The 14,010-nt window shown below is 41.3% G+C and overlaps 1 non-coding gene across 1 annotated transcript; it reads left to right on the forward strand.

Annotated features, from left to right (window-relative positions):
- The first annotated feature begins 2,386 nt into the window (after positions 1-2,386).
- Positions 2,387-2,489, forward strand: LOC130266272 (U6 spliceosomal RNA). The gene has a single exon (XR_008842806.1). It is a non-coding gene; the product is annotated as a U6 spliceosomal RNA (small nuclear RNA).
- Positions 2,490-14,010: the final 11,521 nt, after the last annotated feature.

Genomic DNA, 14,010 nt, shown 5'->3' on the forward strand with positions numbered 1-14,010 from the left:
AGGTGCCCCGGCTCTGCGGGGGGCCCAGCTCGGCACCCCGGCTCTGCTGGGGGCCCGGCTTGCTTGGGACCCCGGCCCCGGCTCTGCGGGGGGCCCGGCCCGGCCGCATGGTCCCAGACCCCTCATCCCTGACCGCATGGCCCCGCACGGCCCGGAGCTCCCCTCTCCATGTGGCATGGCCGAGCAGGGGGGATCGGGGAGCCGGCAAAGGCTCTCCCTTCCCCCTTCCCTCCTCCTTGCAAGAAGAACTCATTTCTACTTTTACCTTGGAAAGTGTAAGTTTTCCCAGAATTTGTAACACCATGTTTCAAAACAAGACGATTATATCCATCTAGGAAATCTTGTACTTGTTGGTTCATGGTACCTTCAAAGAATTCTTCTTGTGCTGTTTCAGGTCCAAACACCTAAGTATTACCAAGAAATATTTATACTTTGAGTAATTATTACAGACTTTTAAAGAATCTTTTAAATTCTCTTAGTTTATAATCTTAAAGACTATAAAGGTAAAAAAATACAGTGTGCTTGATATTCAATAATGTAATTTAAAACAACCTATACCAGAAATAATTTAAAAACATTTGAAGACAACTCATTTACTTGTGAAAAAGTGAATCTCTGTAGCATTGGTCCTGAAGTTTTTTCACTTAGTCGATTCAAAAAGTGTTGGGGGGTCTTCAGTCCAATATTTGTTGAGTCTTCAAGTGAAACACAGTCCTATTAAAAGGAAACAAGAAATGGAGGCATGAAGAGATTTAAAAGGGCTCAGCTTACAGGAAAAACAAACAAACAGCAGTTTGCTCGCTAGATGTCCAGGGCAGAATCTGCCTGGCAGAGGCAGGACTTATCTTTTATACTCTAAACTACGTACTAGGTATTTACAAATGACCCCCAATACAATACAATCTTGTTACATGGTCCAGATCTGTTCTCATCCAATCTAAAAGTGCCAGCGTGTCACCCAGCATGGATGACACGGAGAAGGAGGAAGAGGTATCCACACCCCCAATTCTTCATCTTGGCCACGTGTCCCTTATCACAAACATTCTAGAAATCTGCTAATTCTACATTCTAACAGTCTAATTTACACTCTATTTATTTTTGTGGCTTGCATTTCTTCTCTCAATGTTGGTAAATTGTTCTAAGGAGCTAAATCCAGCCCCTGAGACACCTGGGTCTCATTCAAGGATCTTTGGAGACCCCGCCAGGGGGGTCTTAAACCTTCCAGGGAAGCCAGAGGAATACTCTGGACTCCCACATCTCCCCTCTCTGTTTGCACTAAAAACACCTCTTTTACAGCTTTGTCCATGGCATGCCAAGTGCACTGAATGATGCATGGCAAAATGACGAGAACTACAAGCCCCACTAATATATAAAATCCTACTTTCAAAATTTCTTTTTACAAAGGTAAAAGATCAGAAAGGTCAAACAGACCATCCATCCTTGATCCAGTAACTTTTTCAAGCTTTGCCACACCTTTCTGCAACTGTCTTACGTTCTTCTGAGTTGATTTTGAATGATCAGACAAGTTCATGCAGGCAGGGATAGCAGCCAAATTCTGTCCCTACAAAAAATGTTCCCAGCAGTAACTGTGCTAAAACTCGGAAGGATGGTTTGTTTGAGACTACAGTACAATTATTGTATACATCTTGATTCAGAGTAACATTCATTGTTTGGTTCTTTGTCACTCCTGAAACATTAAATACAATACAGAAGTCCATTCTTGTTGAAGCAAAACATTTCTAATTCTTCTGGTTCGAAAGAGGCCACAGGGAGAAACTGAACCCACACATGTCATCTGTCCACAGGAGTTCTCACAACTCCCATCACCCATGAAGGGATGCCCTCTGGAATGGGCCATTTTCTCACTGGCAATCCCACCAAACATGCCGAAAATGGCTCTCCTGGCCTGGAATGTCCCAAACAAATTGTGTCCAACCCCGCTGTCTCTGCTAAATTTCCCCAACCCTTCTCCCTTGGCTGCATCACTGATAAATCTGCTTTGTTATCTAACATAGTTGCGTTTGGGCCCAATATGGTTTCATGTATTTTGTAGGAATCCATCTCAATCCTTCATCTGTGAAAACACAAGCACAATCTTCTCCCCACATGATTAGCTTGAAAGGCCCCTCAGTTTTACCCGCTTCTAAATTTCTGATCAAAACCAAAGGATTTTCTTTTAGCTTTGCTCTTGTATCATTTGTAAAATGTCTTATAATTGGTGGAGTTCACTCTAAAAAAGAACCATTTAAGAAGTTTAATACATAATAAAACTTTTGTTCAACCACATGTGAGGCATAGCTTCTGTCTCCCCCTTTTTTGTTTTTCTAAACTTGCTCATAAAATGATGTCAACTAAAATATAAATGTTTTTCAGTTTTCCAAAAAATTCGCTTCGGCAGCACATATACCAAAACTGGAACGACACAGAGAAGACCAGCATGGCCCCTGCGCAAGGATGACACGCAAATTCGTGAAGCGTTCCACATTTTTAGTTGTGTTCATATTTCCTAGCTTAGAGTTATTCCCATTGTATTATTCCAGCTGGTTTTATGTTTCCCGCGCGCTCCCTGCCCGGGGCCGGGGCCGGGGCCGCTGCAGCCGCAGCCCGTCCGCCGCGCCTCCGTCCGGCACGGGCCGGCCCCGCCCTGTGGTGACTCATTTCTGGCCCTTCCACGCTGGAATCACTGCTCTGTGAACTAAATCTTGGCCTTCGTGCCCGCATGCTGTGATGCCTGTCTACATTTGAGTGTCCCTGTTCTGTTCCTGTCACTTCCGTGTTCGGGGATGTTGGCACCTCCAGGCGCTGCGCCTGCGTGTTCCCTACGCTTAGGTCGAACCACGCATGCGTCGCTGGCTGCTCCCGGGTCGGGCTGTCCTTCTGATTCCCCTCCCGGCTGTGACCCGCCCCCCCGGGCGTGGCTGGCCCCGCCGCCGCTCCTGTGCCGGCAGCCGAGACCCGCCCCGTCCCCGGCATGGGCGGCGCCACCCCCGTGAATCCCGCCCGCCGGTCCCGCCCGGAGCCGCCTCCCCCCGGCCGCGAGAAATTCCCCCGCCCGCCGCGTCTGAGAGCGATCCCGCCGCCCCTGGGGGTCGCTCCGCCTGGGTTCCCCATGAGGCGCCACTGACCAACGGGGTTTTTCCGCGGACAATGAATCGTGCTCACATCCCCACCCCCCTTTTGGCTGAGAGCCGCCCTCACGGTCCTGCGTTTCTGCGTCCCGGCCGCCGCCGCAGATTGTCCCTCCCTGAACATGCCTGCGGCTCCACGCACCGAGCCCGCTATTTCTGGGTTCCGCGCTTCCCGCGAATCCCCCGCGCGGTTTTTCCCGCGCTCCCGGGGTGCCGGCACCGTCGCCGCGGCCGCACTGCCTTGCGTTATAAGGATCGAAACCGGAGTCACAGCCCCCCGCTTTTTCCCCGCTTTTTTCGCGGTCCTGTCCCCCTCCCCTCTGTCCCCCACGGCCCGGGGAGTCGTCTATAGCGCCCTCCCACCTCCTGGGGTCATGTTTTCTGAAGGGGTGAAGAAATAAAAAATCCGAGTTCTTTAACTCACTTGGAAATATTTTAAACTTAATTTTTCCTGACCTTGCTGCTGGCAAGACCTTTGCTGAACCGGCTGCTGCTGGCATGGCAGCTATAAACTTCCCTCCCCCAGCTCATGGCTAAGTGAGAATCCTTCCCCAGTCTCTGAGGGACTTTAATTGCTTTCTGCCAAGGAGAGACTGGATAAAGCTACACTTTCGGGAGTCCTTCACTCCCTTATCTCTCAGAGTTACAGACTGATATCAATCACAATTAACTTTTTGCCAGAATCCTGCTGTAAATAGCACATTTGTTTCTGTCTGTGGGTAACGAAGCTTCACCCACACAAATCTCGGAATTCCTTCTCTGTGACAGAGACAGGATGAACAAAAGCTAAAACTTTCAAAGTGGATGCTAAAGTGAGCTGTTCCTTGCTGAGAGTTCTGCCTATAGTGTTCCTATGATGTATCTGAATCTGAACCGTCTTACCCAAAAGCAATTTGTCCAAAATCGATTCGGAGGTTCCTGAAACCAACCAGCAGTGCACAGGAGCGAGGCTTCCCGGGACACCTCCTCTCCGACTCGCGTCTGGACCGCGGCTTTTCTTGGCAGAGGGCCAAAAATCTCCTCCACAGTCCTTTTCAATGGCGTCTTCTCGAGCTGGGTTTTCCGGGTCCAGGGGTCTGCACCCACCTTTGCAGGCTGCAGCCCACCCAGAGGACGCCAAATGTCACATCCTGAGGTGTCTCCTTAGACCTGAGATCACCTCTGGAGGACATGCAGGTGGTTTGGAACCCAGCTCTTTCCAATGCCCATCGATGAGAGACTGCAGGAGGCTGTTCTTAGAGGTTTTCTTGGTTGTTTATTGTTTCTTATCTCAGGAATGCTTGGTCCAGCGAACAGCAGTCTGCTCGCCAGATGTCCAGGGCAGAATCTGCCTGGCAGAGGCAGGACTTATCTTTTATACTCTAAACTACGTACTAGGTATTTACAAATGACCCCCAATATAATACAATCTTGTTACATGGTCCAGATCTGTTCTCATCCAATCTAAGAGTGCCAGCGTGTCACCCAGCATGGATGACACGGAGAAGAAGGAGGAAGAGGTACCCACACCCCCAATTCTTCATCTTGGCCACATGTCCCTTATCACAAACATTCTAGAAATCTGCTAATTCTACATTCTAACAGTCTAATTTACACTCTATTTACTCTTGTGGCTTGCATTTCTTCTCTCAATGTTGGTAAATTGCTCCAAGGAGCCAAATCCAGCCCCCGAGACACCTGGGTCTCATTCGAGGGTCCTTGGGGACCCCGCCAGGGGGGTCTTAAACCTCCCAGGGAAGCCAGAGGAATACTCTGGACTCCCACAGATAACTTTGACAGCCCATTTGCCAACAAAGGGCAACATCAAATAGGAAAATTCCAGAGTTAAGAATCTTTGGATTTATCTCCCAGCCTCAAGTAAACAAGCAGAGATTTTTGTTTTTGTAGTGCCTCTAGATTTGTCTTGCTTCACACTCACTCATTTTTTTCTCTGCAACCCAAGGACATGGTGCATCTAAATTCTTGTCACACATATGGAGGTGAGAGCAATGGCAGATACAGATCCATGGGAATTTTTGACCTGACCTGCAGTCCTTATATTTATGTAACATTGCTGTGCATAAGGGCTTCTAACACTGCTTACTCCAGTACCTATTCCTGACCTGAGGCAGAGAGCTACAGCACAAGCTTAGATAGGTATAAATAGGTATAGAGGTGTTATACCTGGAATAAAAATAACTATTCAAGTATCTTTCTCCTACAAGCCCCCACATGTTTCACACTCCCAAAACTCATCCAAGAATTTTAACTAAAAATTGTCTCAATTGTTCCAAAACCCCAGGATACTGCCACCAGAACATTAATAATCCATTTTATGCCAGTCTGGGCCAAAACCTAGTTGATAAATCCCCAAGGTAGTCAAGTTACAGTGCAACTTGTGGTTTGAAAATTCCTGTTGCAGCCTGCTGTGCACTTCCCTTAGTGACAGCCAGCCCAACAATGCTCCAAATGAAAAACCAGGTGGGAGGCACTGAGCTGAGCACTGGTCTTTTCATACACCATCACCATGTGGCAATTCAGGCTGGGAACACAAGTGTCACCAGAAGAACATGTGCATTACATTGTGGCATACAGATATTCCCTGTCTTTCCTAGCACACACACAGGTATCTGTTCAGTCATTAGAATCTCTCCTCTAATTTTTTTTTAGATGTTTTTCCCCTGTGCTCTCAGACATCCTAATTTAAGTCATCAAAAATTCAGGAATTTACCAGTTAGCACATTGAAACATCCTTATTACTGAAAAGGAGCTGGCAGTATTGTAACACAGCTGCTCACCATTTCAGTGGGACAAAACAAAATAATTAGAAGAAAAATATTCCTGATATTTAACTAGCAATTTATTTAAATAGCTCACTATTGCTATTTTATGGAAAGACAATTGCCTACTAAAATATAATCAGTCATTTCAAGTATATAGTGTTATTCCTGCCTATAATTAAAAATTACTCTCAACACTTAAACTCCACCTTTATTTAAGATCTTATGGCATTTTTGATGCAGAGCATTACCCCCTCAGAAATCCAGCCACTTTTGTGAGTGATCCACTCCATAATGAGTTAAACTTTGGAACAAGGAGCCAGAGAGAAAATATGAAGCAAATGAAAAACTTAATAGTAATTTAATTAATCGTTTGCCTTTTGTATAACATCACACTAATTACACTTCAAGCTGGTTCACATAGGTGGGGAACTAAGCTCCAGTATTTATAGCCACATAATTTTTCAGATGAAATTTTATTTAAAAAGAGTTGCAACAAAATTGGCAGTATTTGATCTTTTACTACATAAAGAAATCCTACACCTGTATATGTTGAGATGTCAGAGACATTTAGAAATAAAAGATAAAGGTGAAAAATGCACTTTGTTCTCATTCCTTTTCAGTTAGGCAGGTTTTCAGAGAAAACTTTTCCAGTCTTATGGATCATGGTTGTGACAGATGAAACGTCTGTGCAGAATTTATTTTTCTTGCAGAAATAACATTCTACCAGTTGTGCCAGGAGATGGCAAGTTTTATGGGCTTATTTCAATTGAAAACATCTGCACTAGATAATATATGCTGCTGGGTCACATGTTAAATAACACTATTATATGTGACTGCATATAACAGCTGTTTTGCATCTTCTTTATAATGGTTTGTAACTAAGCATAATTGTCTTGGATCATTAAGTGAAGTTGCTGTAACATTAACCCTTAATGCTTTTATATTTCTAAGTTTTTCAGTTAAATAGGTTCTGATTCAGGTGCAAGCTTGATAAGAGCCATTTCCAGAAATACAACTCAGGAGGTACTTATGTTATATCTCAAGTTCAAAAGGCTCTTTCAAAGCACCTGCTTGCCTCCTAAAATCTCAGATGCCCACAGATTTTTTTAATCCAAGAATTCAAAACGATCCAGTTTTCTGTTTCTAAATACATCTGTCCTAAAGGGCTCCTTTCCAAAGCTATGTGCACCTTATTTGAGCTGATAATGTCTGCAGAGTTTTCTCACCCAGTTTTGAAAACCCAAGTTGCCAGAGCAGCCCAGATAGTGGATGAAGTCTGCAAAAATTGGTGGAGCATTGATAGAAGGCAAGCCCACTCCCACCACCATCACAACTTGCATCTTTCCAGTTAGGCACATGCTTGAGCACCTTAATGGATTATCTGGTAACTGTAGCTTTCCAGACAGTTTTTTTAAGAATTGACTAAAAATCTGACATGCCTGAAAATCTCAGTATATTGAAGCTAGCCCATGGTGGAATTCTAATGAAAAATTACCATGAGTCTTACCACATTAAGACCCCCTAGGTTTGAGTAAATAATAGAGAAGGAAAGTATGAAATAGAGAGGATGTTTCATACCTCACTTGCCTTCAAAAGTTTAAAATGTCACAATTCTAGTTATATCAATTAGGGGGTTGTTGAAAAACGAATCTTTCTGCCTTCCCAATCCTCCCTTGTTTATGAACTAAATCTGGAAGTGCTTTTCTAGATAAGAGTTACAGCAATATAAGACTGGTGTATTTGGCCCTCCCCCCCAAGTATTTGTAACGTTGGAATCCAACATATTCCATTGCATGATAAAAGATTATTGGGCTAGAAAAAAAAAAAAGAAAACATCTTAGAAAGCAATGTACCTCCTCTAAACACCTGGCCACAAGTTGTGGGAACAGGTTTAAAAAAGCATGGATGCAATCTTCTTCAACACATGCTGCCAACCAGGAATCTTCTCACCATGATCTATGCACAGCTGGTTTTCTTCTGCTAAATGAAGGCATTGATGATTCAATCCACAGGGATTTGCTTTCTGGGAAGTCTCTCCTGGAGCTGATAAAGGCTAATGATTGGGAGTTGTTTCAGAGAGGCATACACAGTGTCCCTGCCAGGCTCCAGGGGCAGAGATAATGGATTGTCCTTTGCTTCATCACTCTAGATCAGTCCTGTTCTAACAATCACAGGAATGAGAGGCGCTGAACAATGAAACCAGGCATATTATTGTACCAGATGGTCCATTTTAGAACAATTCACATACAGGTCTAGAATGAGAGGCAGCTTCAATATTCACTAAAAGCATTTTCAGGCTGTTCCAACAGTTTCAGTCCTGTTTCCTTACTTTGATCGGAACTGCAGAATTTTTATGTGTTAGTTGCTTTCAGGATTTAATCTCATTTGTTTAACAGCATTATAACTTCCACTGGCAAGGGTTTATTAATTTATTTTGACATTTATATGGGCTGCAGTCACATTTGTTTCACTATCCCAATATCTATCACAATGGAACTCAGCAAGATTTTCTCTTAGCAATCTCCCTTTGTAATTAGAGGTATTACATCCAGTCTTCTAATCAAACTGGCAGAAATGCAGTGGTTACATGTAAATCATTTTATGTGCATTTCCAAGCTAGAAATCTGAGAAGTCCAAATCCAACAAGCTTTCACATGTATTTTAACTCAGTGAGTTACTACTAGTAACTTCATGGTATCTATTTCAATTCTGAGTAACAAAAATAGTTTTGTTTAGGACACACAGCATGGTTCTCCATTTCCTCCCCCTCCCAAGTCACTGTGTATTACATGATATTGCCTTTGTATTCAACATGATAATATAACACAACCTGACAAACAATGGGATGGGAAATACCGGAAAAAATATTCATATTTTTTCTTTTTTTTTTCACATTGGGTGCTTGCTGCTATTTGGCTCCATCTTAATTCCAACTTTGGGCAGAACTTATAAATAATAACATATAAATAACTCCATTCTTCAGGATGGCCCTCCTCAAAGCAGCTAGACCATCTGCAGAATCACATCCCTGTACTATTTCTAAGCCATCTGTTGCTGGGATATTTTGCTTGATGCATTCTTTGTGGTGAAAGAATGTGCATGTACCTCTTGTTCCCTTTCTTCTATCAGTTGATTCAATAAGAAATATGAGTGACCTGTAAACAGGGCAGTAAAACAATGTTCTGTATTAATGCTAGTTGGGAATGAGATTTCCTGTAACATTTGCATGCTCCCTGAGATGAACCAAATATGCAAAGAATTGCAGGCCAAGCCCAGAGACAAGTGTGATTAACCTGATTTAACAAGTATGATCACAGAGAGGGAGAGGTCTCTCTGACAATGGCACAAAGAGGTTCTGTGTGTATTTAACACAGCTGCCATCTAAATTCAAAAATGCCATGGAATAACTAGGGATAAGAAAAAGGCTGATATCTGTGTCTGGGAGGGACAAACAAGCTGTCATAACAAAGCATGAAGTCAGCAGAAATGTTGTCTGAACTATCATGGGCTGGCCTGTGACAAGGAAAGGACAACAGAATTTATTGGGAATCAAATGCAATTCTACTAACAACATTTTGGCTCCGAGTATGGACCTTTTACCACATCACACTGATTTAAGAGGAATAAATTGCACCACTTAATTAAAAAGAAGAGAGAGAATACAAAAGGACAGAGGCAGGGTTAAAGCTGACATTGGAGAGCTGTAATTTGCAACAAAAATCTGGAAATCAACATCCTGCTGGCAAGACACCCCCTGAAATGAATGAGGTGACAAATCCATGTGTTGTCAAGAGGGTGCCTGTACCTCAGCTTGTGTTAAGAGTCTGCTATTTTAATGAAACAAGCTTTCAGGATTAGGTACAAAGTCAGAGAGTTCAATAAACTTTTTGTTGGCTCATCAAAACTGAAACTCTTTGCAAGCAAAGGATCCAGTTTCTACAAGGATCCTCACTCCTAAAAGCTGTTTCTTTATTATTATTTTTACTGTGGAGGTATTCTAGTTCAGAAGGACTGCCTTAAAATACAGAAGCACTTGGAGGTTTGATGTGAAAAGGATTCTGTACTCTGAACTCCCAGGAAATTAAGACAAAATTCTGCTGACCAAGTCCTTTCCTCTGCCTAGGTTAGTAATTCAGAAACATTTTTGAGAACTTCAGCATTACATCCCTGTTCAGAATAGGAACTAGTCTGAAACCTTTCAGGATAGGAAGCCCACTTTTGTTTTGTTTTACTGAGGATCTTCCACTGTTGCCAGAAAGTCTGTTTTCACACACAATTGTTTTCCTTCACAGTCTGCAAGTGACTAAACACTGCACAGCTCTGTCAGAGCTGGTTTGAAACAGAACCATCTGAACAGAGCTGCTGTTAACATTTCAGAGCAGTATAGAAACTAGCTTTGTCCCAATTTAGGGGTTCTTTCTACTTATTTATTTTTTTTTAAATAGGGAAAAAAATGGCAAACAGATCAAGGATATAGCCAGGATCTTTAAAAACTTTTCATGAGGAAATGAAGCAGAGGGAGAAAATGTACTTGCTGAGGAACAGCAAGCTCAGGGTAGCAAGAGTGGATGAGAAGTCAGGTTCAGATAAGGAACAGATTTTACTCCTCCTCCCTCTGCTGAATCTCCTTTCCAATATTTGTCCATGGAAGGCTTTTCTGTAGAAACCAGTCAATACAGGGCTGGAAAGGACCCAGAAAGCTGATCTGGAAAACTCCATCTCTCCAGGTAGGATTGGTTCTACTTGCATGGTCCTCCCAGCAGCTGCTCCAATGTGCAGCAGCTAAACAACCCCTTTCCTTCAGTATGTTCCAATTAATGTTTTCTTCACTTTTCCCTAGATCATCTCCTGATTCAAATCTCTGGTTTAGCTCTTGCCTCACCAGTTCTGGAGAAGATGGCAGAACTACACCACGTGCTTTACAAATATGACCCTTGCTTACCTCTGTACTATAGTCTTCTTGTTTTTTTGTTTTTTTTTTTTAGCAAAGCATGGAACTGTCATGTTTGTTGTGCCATTAACTACAGCCCTTTATTTATTTTCCCTTGTAACAGACCAGTGATAATGGGTACAACTAGGAGATAGAATCTGATCCCCCAAAGCTTCTATTGACAGTACTTCTGAGACAAAAAGGGAGGACAGATTAATTTTCAGGTGTCTGGTACAGCAACAATGTGATCTTCCCTTGAAAAGAACAAGTTAAATACAAAGTCACTGAGTTGCAGAAAAATGGAAATTCCCAAGACATCGGGAGTTTTTTGTAAATCACTTTTTAGAGAATAACAGTGAAACAAAGGGATTTATAGGTCTAGTAATTTTGTCCTTCATAGCATAATTGCCATTACTATTCTGATTCCTAAAGGGTCTGATTTTATAGAGGTGCTGAGCAGCTGCAGTTTTCATCGATTTCTAATGGAACTGTAAATGATCAAGACTTTTGAAAAATCCATACCCACTGTGATTCAATCCTTACAAAAAAAAATACTCTCAGACAACTTGAAATGTAACTTGAAAGTTATTTATTTCCCACAACAGGTATTTCCAATACAATTCTCCAATAAATAATAAATCACAAGAAGAACATCCTTCAAAACATTTTCAAAACATCTGATATCTAGCAAATGCTTTGCATGTCTAGAAAGTGTCTAGGTTTTTTTTAATCTTTTGGAGAGTTGTTTTCTAGTGTCAACAGTCAAAGATTTGTTCTTGGATACAAGCTCCCTCTGTGCATGTGTCTTGGCAGAGCTTGGTAGATAATAGAATGCAGCCTGAACCTCCTAGAGCACTCAGAGTTTTTAAAAATCACTGGGTCACATCTCAGGAGGCTGTGCAATACCCTGAAGCAGACACCACATGCAACAGGTTTAACACTAGAAGTATTTATGAACCTTTAAGTGGTGTATTTTTTTAATAGCTTTAACAGGTAGCAGGAAATAATCCCAGCCTCTCCTCTGCTGAGCAGATTGCTTCTGAAGTCACATTATTTTCTGTGTTTTAGAAATTAAAGTTTGGATTTAAACAGATGCTGCTTTTGTTTTGCGTTTGGAGGGATGGGATGAGGACAGTGAAGTGTCATTCTGACACAGGAGAATAAAACATGCCTGACTCCTTCATTGGCAAAACTGTCATGGTGCTATTAACTATAAAGGAAGAAAGTAAAGCAGAAATGAAAGCAATAGGCCATCATTTGAATAATGCACATTTGAATGAATAATTAGGCACAGAACAACAGGAGCAAGCAAATGTAAACACCAAAGGGGATCTCAGTGGAGTCTTAAATCAACACCTGATCATACAAAAGAGTTTGCACAAATACTATTATTAAAATATATTTACATATTTTACATGCTGCCATGAAAGAAAATTTGCAATGATAGATGATTTATAACAATTTATTAGATCAATAAGATGAGATTTGGTTTGTGAAAAAAGCTGCCAATTCCTCACAGAAAATGTTCTGAGAGCAGATGCACCCTCTGTTCACCATGCTGCAAATAAGTTTATTGTACTGAAGCATTTTACCAGATTCAACTTTTTGGTGGCTTTTTTTTTTTTTTTCCCCTTAGGTGGGAAGGTTTTGTTTGTTTTTCCATAATTAAAATATGCTGGTCTTCCAGAAAAATTGCTTAAACTATGTCATATTTCTCACAGTTCAACATCAATAATGAATAATCTCAAGGCAAACAGTCCTCAAAAACACTCTGAAGGGGTAAGCTATTCATTGAAGAGATTCAGGGACTAATGACAAATAAAAATGGCATTCACAGAAATCAGGACTAATTCATGAATGATTCACAAGCAGAAGAAACAGTGGAATCCATAATTAATATTCTTTACTTCAATAGCTAAACCACAAGAAAGAAAAAACCCTAAATTAATGAAAAGTAGTGACCTGAGTTGCTTACAAAATAACCAAAAGACACTATAGAATAGTTCACAGTATCTTAGGAAAACTAAGACTAAGGATATGACCAGATAAATTGCAAATTATAACCTGTCAAGTAAGCTGATTGATATTCCTTTGCTGCACACTAAATTGTTCCACATTTGCATTCTGTGCATTGTTTTCTGTTGGAACCTTAAAAACATGTTTTTTAGACTAGATCTTTGGGAATATAAGGGAACACTTTTTGAACAAGAACAATAACTAATTCAAAATGTTCCAAAATGCACCCTACCACTGATCTGTCCTAAAACTGGAAAAAAAAAGGAAAAAAACAAAAGCAAAAACAAAAACAAACAAACAAACAAAAAAAAAAAAAAAAAAAAAACCAAAAACAAACTAAAAAACCCCAAAACCCCATGAAATAAACATTGATTGCAACTTTAGCATTAATTTTACATTTAACTTATTCTTGATAAGGAAGGTAATTTAAAATAATAACAATAAAAAATCAGAATGTTTTGCTTCACAAAATATTCAAAAATTTGTCACACTGATAAGGTTAAAAGAAGAAAAAATAAAAGAAATCTTTGGATTTTCTTCAGATTAGACGGTTCTTACCAAATCTGCGTCTAAGAACAGAGTCAATAGAGATATCATATGATTTGTGTTTCAATTGAAAATGGAATTTTAAAATTCTTGTCCATTTTAAGTTTAGTTGAAATCATAAAAAAAAAGTTGAAAAAGAGGAAAAAAGGAGAGATAAATAAAAGAAAAAAAAAGAATACTTTTCTCCAGGAAACAGATATTAGATACGCTAATTTATTCTAAAACTCACATTTTCTTCTTCTTAACTAATTCTAATATGAGTTTTCCTTATGCCATCTCTTCCACCACCATCACTACTCCTTGGAATAATGTTATAACTCAGTGTGCTGGCTCTGGCTGGGGCAGGGTTGATTTTCCTGCCAGGGCTGTGTTTGTGCTGTGCTGCACACAGGGCTGATAGCACAGAGATGTTTTGTTGTTGCTGAGCTGGGCTTGCACAGAGCCAAAACCTTTTCTGCTTTGGTGCTGCTCTGCTGAGAGGGCTGGGGCTGGATTTGGGAGGAGGCACAGCCAGCACAGGTGACCCCAGGGATATTCCAGAGCCTGTGACATCCTGCTGTGTGTAAAAAGTGGGGTGAAGAAGGAGGAGGGGGAATGTTTGCAGGGATGGTGTTTGTCTTCCCAATTA

The sequence above is a fragment of the Oenanthe melanoleuca genome, unplaced genomic scaffold, assembly GCF_029582105.1.
Source record: "Oenanthe melanoleuca isolate GR-GAL-2019-014 unplaced genomic scaffold, OMel1.0 S007, whole genome shotgun sequence".
Lineage (NCBI taxonomy): Eukaryota > Metazoa > Chordata > Aves > Passeriformes > Muscicapidae > Oenanthe > Oenanthe melanoleuca.